Raw genomic sequence first — 13,888 nt, forward strand, 5'->3', positions numbered from 1 at the left:
CTGATAAAAGGGCCAAAAGGATCCCCTCCAAAAGGATTGAGGGTTTCTAGAATCTGACTTCCCAAAAAGGGAAGGTAGAATTTTCTTTTTGTTTTGGGTTTCAATTAGCAGCGGGTCAAGGGCAGGCCAAACAGTCTGTCTCCCGCAATAGGAAATGAAGCCAGCTTGCATTTGTGCTTAATGTCCGCTTGCCAATGTTTTAACCATAGTAAGCATTGCGCTGTGACATGTGAAGTAATGGCCCTGGCTGAAAACTTGACCGCATGATAAGTTGCATCAGCTGAGAATTCAGCAGCTGCTATAAGTTTTGCAATATCTTGGTGCGCTCTAATGTTGGAAGTAGGGACATGCTCCCGCAAGAGATGGAGCCACCTGAGAGAAGCACAAGTAAAGAAGGAAGCGTCCATGGCTGCTCTGATGGCCCACACATCAGACTGATGGGCCCTGTGTAGGGCAAGTTCAGCCCGTTTTTCCTCTGGCTTTAATGCCTCCAGCGCTTCACTGGGAATGGAGGACAAGGACGCTAATCCCACTATAGGTTCATCTACCTCAGAAGTATTCAACAATTTTGAGAAATCAGGGGCCAAATTAAAATATTTCCTGTCATATCCCGTGGGGGCAGGGTACACTGTTGCAGATGCCCATTGTTTCTGTACCAGGTCTGAAAACATGTAAGGAACTGGAATCACATCTGCCTCGGCTACCAGTTGGTTGAAAATTAGATCTTCTGGTCCCTCTTCTGAAGGAGTTGGAGTGGTAGAAGGGGCTGACTTGTTCAGACGTGCAATGTTTTTTGCCTTAAACAAAAGTGATCTGAATAGTTGTGGGTGGAATAAGCCTGTAAAAACAGGTTGATCAGGAACAAGGCCGTCATCCTCAGACATCCCCCTTTCTAGGGGGTCCACTTCTGACAGGGCCGGGTCACTGTCATGTATTGATCCTCATTCAATCTGTTCCATTTGATCAATTTGATCCACTTCTTCCGCCTCCTCCTCCTCCTCCTCCTGTGGCCCCTGGAGGGGTATGTCCCCCTGAAACTGTACCTGGGTATAGTGTTGCTCCGATCTGGTCAACGACCTTAGTGATTGAGAATCATAGTCAGTGGTTACAGGGTGTTCCCTGGTCAGAACTGTGTGTTGAAGACCTGCTGCAATTCCCTGGCAGATTGCCAGCTCCATCCATGCCTTCATCCTCTCTGGAACTTCCTCTGGAAGAATGTTGTCCTGTCAAAGACTGGCAGCTGTTGGAGCAAATGAAGCTTCAGGAGCCCTTCGTGTGGTCTGTGTTCCAGGTAACTGGGCCTGTTGACTCTGGAAAACCAAGCTGTGTCTGAATAAGAGGGAGAGATCTAGGAGAGGAGGAGGGTGGGAAGAGGTAAACAGCACTGGACTGGTGGGGGGCAGAAGGTCCTGTGAGGCCCTGTGTGCCTCTCTTGCACACCTATCTATTTGCTTTGCTAATGCTTTATGGCACCTATTGGCATCCTTTTCTGAAGCCTTAGAATGACCTTTTGTCTTTGATGTTGAGGTCTGAGAGCTACTATTGCCTGCCATTTTGATTGAAAGAGATGCAGTATGCTCGTTATTCAAAGTGATACTGTGGAGGCGGTTGGCACACCCAGGGGCCTGATCCAAGAACGGACCAGTTGCCCTGATAATATCTTATCCCCTTCTTTTAAAAAAAAACTATATATGTATCGTATAGTAATAATCGTATCACAGTAGTAATATCTTTTGTTATTAAGATATTAATACTGAATATTTTATTACATTATTATTATTATGAATGATAATCACCAATATATATATATATATATATATATATATATATATATATATATATATATATATATATATAAATACATATATCTCTAAATTAATAGAAAAACAGCTTGGATATAGTGAATATCCAAACAGCCAAATTAAGAACACCTGAAAAGGCCAAGATAATAAAGAGAGGCCTTCAACAGCTTCCCTGCACAGGCAGACACGGGCCTGGGTGGTCGCTGTTGTGCCGCTAGATGGGTAAGGCTGTGAGGGTTAAGCCAACAACAATGCACGGACGGCCTCAAATCTAATAAGAAAATGAGGTGTAATAATTCCTTAGGTTATCTGAAGAAAAACCTCTGATCAGGAAGGAAAACTATCTCATACAGCTCGAATTACGAATAGTGTGGCCACTCTGTTTTTTTTTAAAAAGGCAAAACAATGGCTGTTACTTTTGGTGCATGCACGCTTCCCAGCAACAAACTCCCGCCATGTGGGGAAATGTCTCGATGGCTTCTCCTTGTGGCTAAAAAAAAAAAAAAAAAAAAACAGCTGGGAAAGGGGTGGAAAGAATTAAGCTTTCTGCTTTTCACACCAAGACAGTATTCTGAGGGGAAAAATCAAACGATACGACTCGGATGAGAGCAAAAACGCCCACGCCGCTATTGCCGATGTAGAGAAAGGCAATGCGGAATCACAATGGCAGGAGATAAAACAAGCAGATGGGGGTGCTCGGAGCAATGCTGAAGCTGCCCGCCGCTTCAGGGCACGAAACAGCGCTGTCCGAAAATGCAAATGATCTCCAACGACCAGATGGAAAGAGCTAACGTCAGGAGATCATAAAATGATTTGGAGGCCAAAAGCCTGAAAGAAAAAACTGGACTATATCCAAACCTGCTGAGTAATACTCCTGTTTCGGCCAAGGAAGAACAAAAAGCACTGCCTATCCACAACGAGGCTGAGCCAAAACTGGGGACGCTGGGGAGGAGTCCCGTGGAGGAGGAGGAGCGTTCCACAAATTAAGCTCAGCCTAGACATACAGAGACTGAAGTACCTCCCACTACTGGATGCTCTGAGAGAACATATCCTTACCAGTAATTAACTCCCAGATAAGCAGGGATTAGCACCAGGATCAATACCAGACCAAAAATCAAGCAACAACAATACCCCAATAAATGAATTACCTGTTCAGACAATCAAATAGTATACAATCTATTCAAGGAACTGTCAAGTGGAAAGCAAAAATTCCGTCCCCCAACACTGACAGGGCAAGCCACAGAAAAGCCTACTTCTTCTAGCACTGAAGCTGTTACCTAGATGGGTAATGAAACATATGCAAAAAAAGACCCAAGCTCAAAGAGCAGCAAGGACTCCACAGTTCAACCCTAAACTACAAATATAATCTTCTATTGAAAATAAAATTTGCTTAGCTGCCCAAGGAAGAAGATGTTATGTGATTGTTGGGGCATGAGATTGACTTGGAAATGGTACCTAAGCCCTTTATACAAAGCCCTTAATAAATCTTTGGAATATGTAAAAATGTTTTTTTTTTAGTAAACCAATTTAAACACTTGACCACCCGAGTTTGTGATGATAACAATCATGATGATGCTGAAAACTCCATGAATATATGCAGAGTTTCAATTTCTTGGTCTTCAAGTTTTAAAAATGGCATGGTTGCCTGCTTATGTACGTATACACACACTCAGGCAATTTTCTAGGGACTTCTTTCAAAATTGTATGCTTTTGCTTGTTATAAAGTTTTTGTTCTTCAGCCTAAATACCACAATGTGAACAGCTATTTATCCTTGTCACATAGACTTCTCCATTTAACATCTTCCAGCCCCCGGTTATATATTAAAAGAGAGATAGGTTAATAAATTCTATGGGCAAATAAAACCTCTGCATTTCAAATATTTACCTTGCAAATATTTAAAAATGCACCAGTCTGGATGTTTCTAAAGATTTTTACCCAACATTCTTAGCTTTATTAATTACTTTTTGTATGATGAATTGTGTCCAACAACCTGTGAAATAATTCTACAAGAATATCACTTAAATTAATGTACTGTTAGTTTTTAAAATTAGTTCTGAAATCTAACATTTATTTGAAACCAAAAAATTGAAACATTTCAATTAGTTTCATCTGCTAAATGAAATTTTAAAAAGAAAACTCAGTAGAGCGACTGACTGTGAAATATACCATCTTTTTTTCTTCATGCAGAGAACATACAGCAAAGAAACTAATTGAATGTGTTTTTAGTTATTGCTCGTGATATTTTATTACAATAATCCAAATTATATCCTGGTGGGGGAAAAAATCAATAACACTATATTAGCCCAGTGATTAATTTATTCCAGAATGACACTTTATGAGCAAAAGTAGTATCAAATATATGAAAAGAGAACTGAACTGGAACCAGCATTCATGTACAAAAAACCATTCAGTCTGCAACTCTTGTTATTCTACGTACTGCTTTGGTTTCAATGCTTTATAGGTTACCTTCAGAGTTTTGGGAATGCAGGAAACAGATTACATCAGCTAAATGTATTAATAATAACAATGATAATAATAATAATAATACCACCACCAAAGAGTTAATACTAATTCCATAGGATCTCTGTCACATCTGATAAAGTGAGCTGTAGCTCACAAAAACATATGCCTTTAACTGAATGTTTATTAGTCAGAAACAATCTTCATCTGTGGGCATTTCATTTTTTAAATGAATACAGATAATCATCAACTTACAACCAGTACTGAATTCAAAATTTCCTTTTCTGAGAAAGATAAGTGAGTTTTGCACCATTTTATAACTTTTCCTGCCACAGTTAAATGAATCACTGCAGTTGTTAAGTTAGTAACATAGTTAAGTGAACCTGGCTTCCCAATTGGCTTTGCTTGTCAGAAGGTTGCAACAGTCATCAATACAGGCCAGTTGCCAAGAGTCCAAATTTTAATCACATGACCATGGGGATGCTGCAATGGTGGTAAGTATGAAAAATGGTCATAAATCACTTTTTTCAGTGCTGTTCTAATTTCAAACAGTCACTAAAGGAATGATTATAAGTTGAGGACTATATGTACTAAAACTCTTGGCAGGGAGAAAGGTAAACACTATATACTATAGCAGCAGCAAAAGGTAAACCATATTAAGTCTAACACTCAAAGAAATTCCTTTGAGCACAACATTGATCTTTCAGAGAATTAAAATACAGTTTATCATCATCTGGAGTTGATCAATAATTAGGATCAACTAATGCCCTCACTGTTATCAGTTTTACAAAGAAGGCTCATGTTCTGTAGAAAGCAGACTCCATTCAATAAGTCCTAATATCCTAGGGTGGGTCCAAACCACAGATAAGAATTGTTATTCTTGATAATCTCCTTCTTTTACAAAATCTGCAAAGTTAGTAATGGAAGTTGAAGGTTCTAATTGATCTGCAAGAAAGCTTTTGAACAAGGCGTCATTCAAATGCACTATTATTCTCCTCCTCCTCCTCTGATCTGAAAGGGAATGCTCCATCTTGGGGGGGGGGTGAATGCAAACCCAAAAAACTAATTCTCTCACAACTCTTGCAACATTGCACATTACACAATTACTATAAATATCTTAAATATTTCAAGTCTTCATAAAACTGAAGCTACCTGCAAACATGGTAATGTTTTTCTTGTGAAGTAATGTAAATTAAAGTGTAGAGAAATATTTCCACAAGCAATCAGTGATGCAAAACCTATCGTTCAGGTCCAGATATATCCTGCAATTATCCTTTTCTTGCCCCTAGACTCTTTCAGAGGGGCTGAAGCCATAAATGTTGACCTTTTGTGCATTTGGGGCCGGGTAAGCACCATAACATACCATATCATACCTTTACTTCAATCTTGCAACAGATAGACAATGATAGATGATAGATAAGTCTGATTTTACAGGTAGGCCTTCCTTAATGTTGTCCTGTTCAAAGCTGTGAGGACACTGAAAAAATAACTTTACAACTGTTCCTCATGCTTACAACCATCACAGCAACCTGTGGGCATGTGACTAGCATTGTGTACTTCTCAGCCATCTTCCGACAAGCAGAGAATCCCCGAAAAAGCCACCAGTAAAATTGCAAGCCATGTTCACATGACATCTTTCTTTAACAACCACATTGTTTAGTAACAGAATTGTTGGTCCCAATTGTGGTCCTTTAAGTGAGGACTCCTGACTATCCAGTCTCAAACTGCTGAATATTTACACCCATCCTATATAATATTAACATATGCTATCGTTTGTTCTATGGAAGGAATGCCCAACGTATGAATAAAGCACAGAATACAGGGACATTTTGGCCAACCCACAAGTTTTTCCAATCTACCCCGTGTACACCGTACTACTATTATGCCACTGATTAACAGAAGGTCGTAAGATCAACAGGTAAAATTGTCTCCCTGCATGGTAACACATAATGAAAACAAATTTCTTTCCCCCTATTTGTTATCCCATTGGAGGTGACTGGAAAAGCAAGCACCTGCTCTTCAGAAGGCCTTCTTTGTTCTCGTTTCTTTGCAGCCTCCTCTCCTTTCTTTCTTCAAGGTAGATTTATTTTGCATGGTTTTCCCCAGTCCCAGCTTTTCATTCCTCCTCCCTTACTTATTTACTTATTATTCTCCTTCACGGTGGTGGAAAACTGCATTATGCTTTGACAGGTGTGGTCATAACACTATGGTATAAATAATACCAATATTCCCCTTTCTAACGTATCACCCATTTCTGAATGGAACTCATCCTTGACGTTTCATTAATAGCTTCTTTTGCAGTGATGGGGAAAGTCTTCTCTCATTGGTGATGTTCATCGTCTCTCAGGAAGGAGGGAAAGCCACAGGTAAAGTTTCCATGCTCTCTTTCAAATGACCCCTCCTACTAAAGAGGCTTCCCATCAGGAAACCAGGACAACTGGAAAGCATCTGTGGGTGCTTATATAAAGGAATGGGTTGCCTTCCAAAGTGAAATTTTATCCTTTTTCTGAGCTATCAATAATTTTTTTTACTGAGCTATAAATCAGGAAAAAGGAAGGAAGGAAGGAAGGAAGGAAGGAAGGAAGGAAGGAAGGAAGGAAGGAAGGAAGGAAGGAAGGAAGGAAGGAAGGAAGGAAGGAAGGAAAGAGAGAGAAAGCCAGGAGAATTCTACTGTGTCTGAGAGCAATTAATTTTCATATTGTTCTGTTCACAGTATAATTAATTTCCCAGTTGGAGTGACTATTACCTGCAGCAATCATTCAACCTTGGATTTAAAAGGAGTTGGCAAATTAATGTTTAAAGATATACTGGCAGAAAAGATACTATAATCAGGAGCAATCTTGATTGACCTTACTGAGTGTATTCATTGCAGGAATCTGTGCTTCTGTATTTTTGTTTTAGCCTTTGGCTAATATGGAAATAAGCTAGATAACATCATCCCCATATATCATGATGCTGGGTCACGACCTTTGTTATTTTTCTGCCTTCCAGTCAGTCTCGATCTTGGATGGCTACAGGGGCAAGTCCATGCAGTTTGCTTGGCAACATTTTTGGAATCATTCTTCAAGGCTGGATGCCAAGAGTTTCTGCTGAGTTGTTTCCCTTGGTATTCTGCACTATTACAAAAATACAGGTGGTCCTCAGGTTACAACTTCAGCTGAGCCCAAAATTTCTGTTGCTAAGCAAGACAGCTGTTAAGTGAGTTCTGTCCCAGTTTACAACCTTTCCTGCCACAGTTGTTAAATGAATCATTGCAGTTGTTGCTTTAATAACATGATGAATCAGTGAATCTGGCTTCCCAAATTGACTTTGCTATTCTCAAAAGAGGAGCAAGTAACTCTGGGACATTGCAACCATCATATAAATACACGCCACTTGCCAAGTGTCTGAATTTTGACCACCTGACCATGGGGGATGCTGCAACGGACTTAAGTGTGAAAAATAGTTATAACTCATTTTTTTTCGGTGTCATTTTAACTTTGAACAGCCACTGAAAGAATAGTAGTAAATCAAGCACTACCTTTAAATGCTGTGGAATATGCTTCACAGGAAGATTTTTGCTTTCATGCTCCTAGCCTTTGGATAACTTTTCCCCTATATTCTTCTTCCATCAGTGTTTTCAAAGCAATAACAAACAAGTCCTATAATTCTTACCATGCCATCTTTTGACTCCTCCATGGCTTTTGAAGAGAATTTCAGTGCCCCCTGGAACCAACGAATTAAACAATATTTGTAAGAATCCGTGGTTCTGAAAAGATCACTATTATTTGTAATAATCTTACATGCATGTCAACCAAAAGCTTTACATTGCCTCCAAACAAATTTAACTAATTTCCTTGATTTGATTTACATACTGCCTCCTTTTCAGGAGCTCTGGGCATTTTCCATTTTCTTCTTCCAATTTTTCCCATAACAAACATGATGTTAGGTAGTTTGGGCTCCATGAGAGTAACTAGGACTAAGTCACTCACCCTATAAGCTTCCATGGCTGAAGGCGATTTTAACCCAGTTCTCCCTGATAACCATCCAATCTTTTAACTGCTGTACACATTAATCAAAATTCTTTTCACACATGTGACGTACCAGATATTTTCTGGCATCTACAATTGGCTTTTTGAGGTATAGGTGCAGCAGTAGAGCCATAAAATCGTAACACTAAAATTGGAACATACTTTGCTGATTACCATCTGCTTCTGAACACATTTAACGGAAACTGATTATTCAGATAAAATTTTATTTGCCTTGTTATACACCAAGTGTTAAAAATTGAGATCTTCCCTCTTCTAAGTTGCTTCCTATTATTCTGGAAGAAAAATACTATGATATATTATAACAACTCCCTATCTTCCTCTCTTTCTGTAACAGTCACCTTTTATCCATAAATAAATCCCAGAAATATTGATGTATTCATTTATTTTATTTTTTGTAATGATTTTTGTCCCATGGGAACCAATGTAAAAAAGAAAAGAGCAGAAAGAATTCTAAAAACACCACCAATAAAAACTGAATAAAGCAATCAATAATAAGTCTAGCATAAAGCAAGGCAATATAAATGCAATAACTGAAAAATAAATTTATTTTTAAAGGTTTAATCAGTGGTTATTCTGGTTAAAGAAGCATTTCTTCAATCTATTTATTAGTAAAGAGAGAGGCAGTTTTGTCTCGTGGTTAAGGCACCAGGCTAGAAAGTGGGAGACTATGAATTCTAGTTCTGCCTTAGCCATGAAAGCCGACCAGGTGATTTTAGGAGAGCCAGTATCTCTCAAACTCTACAAACTCACCTCACAGGGTTGTTGTTGTGGGGAAAATAGGAGGAGGAAGTCACGTTAGATATGTTCACCGCCTTGAGTTATTTGTGAAAGTAATAAAGGCAGGATGCAAATAAATAAAATTAAAATTCTCATCTTTGTAATTTTTTAGCTGTGTGAACAGTGCATAGGACAACAATTTTTGAATCAGGCTTCCACAAATGGGCTTACAAAATACATCCAAAATGTAGGAGCCCTGACTCTCATGGGATTGAAATGTGGGAAATTTATGGTTGCTTCAATACTGTTGTGTCGCCACCCAGAGGTTCAGTAGATGGGTCCCACTCTAGCCCTCCAGAGACACACCCCTCTCTTTCCCTCACCTATTTTTTTTTCACTTTGTGATTCTGTCTTTCTGCTTATGTAAGGAGATATCTCTGAAACAATGACCCACCAGGTCACAGATTATCTGTCATTTAAAACTAAATACTAGGGAGGCCAATAGAGATGATTTGGTGTAGTGATTAAAACATTAAGTTAGAAACTAGGAGAATATGAGTTCTAGTCCTGCATTAAGCACAAAGCCAGCTGGGTGACCTTGGGCCTGTCACTCTCTCTCAGCCCTAGGAGGCAGGCAAGGACAAATCATTTCTGAAATTTTGCAAACTGAAACGACTAATCCAGACAGTTACCAGAAGTCAACAATGAGTTGAAGATGTGCACAAACATACACATACACACCAACCAAATTTCTCTCAGAATATTAAATAAGATAATCCTGCAGTTCCTTAATATGTTATTATTTGCAGAAAATCTTTGGCTTGTATTATTATGCATTTTGTACTTTTTGTAGTGTTTGACTCACGAGACACCCAAAACAGTAAAATATAATTTCCTCAAAGATCTAAGGTTTAATCTTTCAATTGTTTAAAGCTTTGTTAATATTTCAATATTGCACAATTCTCTGATTGCTGCTTAGAGAAATTGGGATGATTTAGGGTTGTATAAGAGATGACATAATATGACTGCTATGTACCAATATCATCATACACAAGATTCTCCCTTGCTCATAAAATCTTTCATGCCAAGAGTTAGCCTGGAGCAAATTTTGATGGGTGAGTTATAGCATTCACTCTTCATAACAAGGAGGGGTATATAATGGATCTCCCTACTGACAAAGTATCTTAATTGCTACTGTATTTTTTTAAAAAACTTAGTCAGAAAGCTATAAAAGCTCCACATTCAACCTCTAAAAGATTAAATCAGCAAGAATTCCTTAGGTATGAAACTATAGCACAAATATTCAAACAGAAGTCTCCATTGTGGCTGTAAATCAGATCCCTTTGATCCTTGCCTAACCATAATTATTCAGTGGCTCTGGTTCCTACATCATTGTAAAGTAGAATATTGAAGTAAAGGAAGGCTGTTGACTTGTGGCAAACAAGGGCCTAGTATTTTTTCTAAGTATAAAACCTCTTTACAACTGAAAAAAACATTTTCCCCGATACTCAATGATATTCAAATTTAATCAAGAAAAAATAACCATATTTAAATAGCATTTTTCAGCAAACAGAATAATCGGGGTTTATGGGAAGGTATTCTTTGCCCACTGTGATCACAGCCAAATAATTTCTATTATATTTTTCGAAGAACTGAAGAGCTACTTAACAGAAAAAATATGTTTGTGAAGTAGCATATAACAAATGTCAAATGTTGGATGGATACACTTTTTTCAAGAACAAGCTAATAGTCCTTTCCTTCTCTCCTTTCTTTTCCTTTTCCTTATTTTCCTTTCCTAGACTACTACCATACTAAACTCTTGATGGCTTACACAAAGGAGTGAGCAAAGTGACTAGCACTTAAAGAGGCTGAGCCTTTAATTCTCGGTTATTAGGCATGTATAATTTCCTGCAATTTAGACACTGCTGCTAGTTGCTGCTTTGATGTTGCATAGTTTTGAAGCTGAGAAAGGACCACCACTAGGAGTGGTATCTCAAAAAATATCAGAGGTTTTTTTTCTTTCTGCATTTCTACTTGTTTGCTCACTTCCCTGAAGTGTATGTGTGTGACATTTATTTCCTTCCATTTAAAAATTGCTCTCAAGTATACCTTTAACCATTCACATTATGCCACCCATTGGCTCCCAGGACAGCATATCTAGTGCCACAAATGTCTCTGAACTTGTGCTGCAAAAGAATATTTAGTTGTAGTTGTTATGGTTATGTTGTTATGGCTTATGTATAATTAAAGATGGCTTTGGACATGCAGTGACTTCAAACTAATCAAAAGTAATGCCACTTGAGGCACAACTTGTTATATCTCAATCTACCTAAAGGCTTGTTGGATTCAACTATGTATTTACTTAAGACTTACTCACTTTGGGAGTGGCACCAATCAGGGCTGACTTTGATTAAATCATATTTCTGATTACTAAAAATAAAGAAATGAAAACATTGCTCTGAAATCTCTTAAACTGCCACCCCTTTGTGCCAATTATTTGAACTGGCATTCTCTGTTCACATCTGATGAAATTTCATTAAATAGGCAACAATTTTCTAGTTTTCTTTACATGTTGCATAAACAGTAATAAAGGCATAAGAAATCACAAAAACTTACATTTTTTTCTAGATTTAACAGAAAATAATAATAATAGTAACAATTTGGAGACAGCAAAACAAAAGTGAAAGAACTGGAGAAAATCATAAAATATAGAGACTCGCAGATAGAAGTAGAATGACTATGGCAAAAAAAAAAAGTATTACCAATAGTAATAGGTGCCTTGGGTGGCAATTCCAAAACATTTGGAACACTACTTGAATACCACTGGAATTGACAAATATACTATCAGTCAATTGCAAAAGTCTGGTTTACTTGAAACAGCTTACATTGTGCGATATTACTAAACAACAACATCTGCCTATCTCAGGTTCTTGGGAAGGTAGCAGTCGGTGGACAAAAATGACAAATCCTATCTAAACATCTGGTTAACTGTGCCACCAATTACAATAATCTATATCATGTAGTTTGGGTAAAGGCCTAGCTGCTTTTTCTTTATGGTGTTAAATAACCTGTCATTTTATTTGTTCAGATCCAAATATATTATCTTGTCTTTAAACAGGCCAATAGATTAATAGTAACATGAGACATGGGCAGACTTACAATAATAGTAAACTGCATAACAAAAGAAACTTAATAACCAATGACAGGAAAATTAATGTACTTAAGACTATACAAATGCACGATGACACATAATTTTACTTTGCATGGTTTCATTGTTTTCAAGAAATCCACTGCAAATTGGCAGGAAAATCAGATGATGACTAGATGGGCCACCCAGGTTTCAGTTTGGCAGCTTTATGCCAAATTCGCAGGTACATAAATTGGAAAAAAAACCTCCAATTGCTCTTATGTTTAAATACATAAAAATGTATTTTAAATTTAAATTAACATACTAATTAATATGCATTAATTGCTCCAATCACATCTGATACCTGTACAATTAGCACAGGGACCCCCCCAAAGCTGTGTGCTTTCTCCATTTCTCTTCTCCCTATATACCAATGACTGCACCTCTGTTAAAATACTGAAGTTTACAGATGACACAACAGTGATTGGTCTCATTCGAGACAACGACGAATCCGCATATAGACAGGGGGTTGTACAACTTGCCTCGTGGTGTAACAGGAACAGTCTGGAACTGAACATATGCAAAACCGTAGAAATGGTGGTAGACTTTAGAAGAAACCCTCCCATACTACCTCCTCTTACAATACTAGACAACACAGTATCAACAGTAGAGACCTTCAAATTTCTAGGTTCTACTATATCACATGACCTAAAATGGACACCTCACATCAAAAACGTCATCAAACAAGCACAACAAAGAATGTTCTTTCTGCGCCAAATCAGAAAGCTCAAATTGCCCAAGGAGCTGCTAATACAGTTCTACAGAGGAATTATTGAGTCTGTCATCTGCACCTCTATAACTATCTGGTTTGGTTCTGCAACTCAACAGGACAGACACAGACTTCAAAGGATAATTAGGACTGCAGAAAAAAATAACTGCTACCAAGTTGCCTTCCTTCAATTGAGGACCTATATACTGCACAAGTCAAAAAGAGGATTGAAAATATTTACAGATTCCTCACATCCCGGACATAAACTGTTTCAATTCCTTCCCTCAAAATGACACTATAGAGCATTGCACACCAGAACAAATAGACACAAGAACAGTTTTTTCCCGAATGCCATCACTGTGCTAAACAAATAATTCCCTCACTGTCCAACTATTTATAAAGTCTGCACTACTATTACTATTAATCTTCTCATAACTCCTTATCACCCATCCCCTCCCACTTGTGACTGTATGACTGTAACTTTGTCACTTGTATCCTTACGGTGTATATTGACTGTTTCCTAGTATGATTTGATTATTGTACCCTATGGCTATTATTAAGTGTTGTATACCTTATGATTCTTGATGAATGTATCTTTTCTTTTATGTATACTGAGAGCATTTGCACCAAGACAAATTCCTTGTGTGTCCAGTCACACTTGGCCAATAAAAAGAATTATAATTCTAATTCTTTTCATCCCAATTCTGAAAAACTAGAAGAATTACTTTATTTAAATGCAAAATGTATAATTTATTGTTCCTATGTAGTATAATTTCTTTAAAATTTCATTGTCACTATCATAGACGTTTAAATGAGTCACTAGTTACACAAAAAAAGGAGTAAGAAAATTCTTATTAAAACAGTCTATCTTCTCGATTGCCATATATTTTGATTCTGTAATATTCAGAACCACTCTAATTGGGCTGTGCTCCCAATGTGATTGCAGGAGATAAGCAAGCTGAACCAGAGGGTGGGGTCAAA

At 37.8% G+C, this 13,888-nt stretch overlaps 1 protein-coding gene across 2 annotated transcripts in view; it reads right to left on the reverse strand.

Annotated features, from left to right (window-relative positions):
• Window positions 1-13,888, reverse strand: part of LYPD6B (LY6/PLAUR domain containing 6B) — an 88,419-nt gene that overhangs the window by 21,814 nt on the left and 52,717 nt on the right. Inside the window, exon 1 of one of the 2 annotated variants that reach the window (XM_087920272.1) lies at window positions 7,784-7,900. The exons of the other annotated variant lie outside the window; for it this stretch is intronic. The gene's annotated coding sequence lies outside the window, so the exon portion shown is untranslated. Of the gene's footprint in view, window positions 1-7,783; window positions 7,901-13,888 lie in introns of those variants that run through there. 2 annotated transcript variants of the gene reach the window in all.

Source organism: Pseudonaja textilis, chromosome 1 (assembly GCF_049901715.1).
Source record: "Pseudonaja textilis isolate UNSWEBS1 chromosome 1, rPseTex1.2, whole genome shotgun sequence".
In the NCBI taxonomy this organism is placed as follows: domain Eukaryota; kingdom Metazoa; phylum Chordata; class Lepidosauria; order Squamata; family Elapidae; genus Pseudonaja; species Pseudonaja textilis.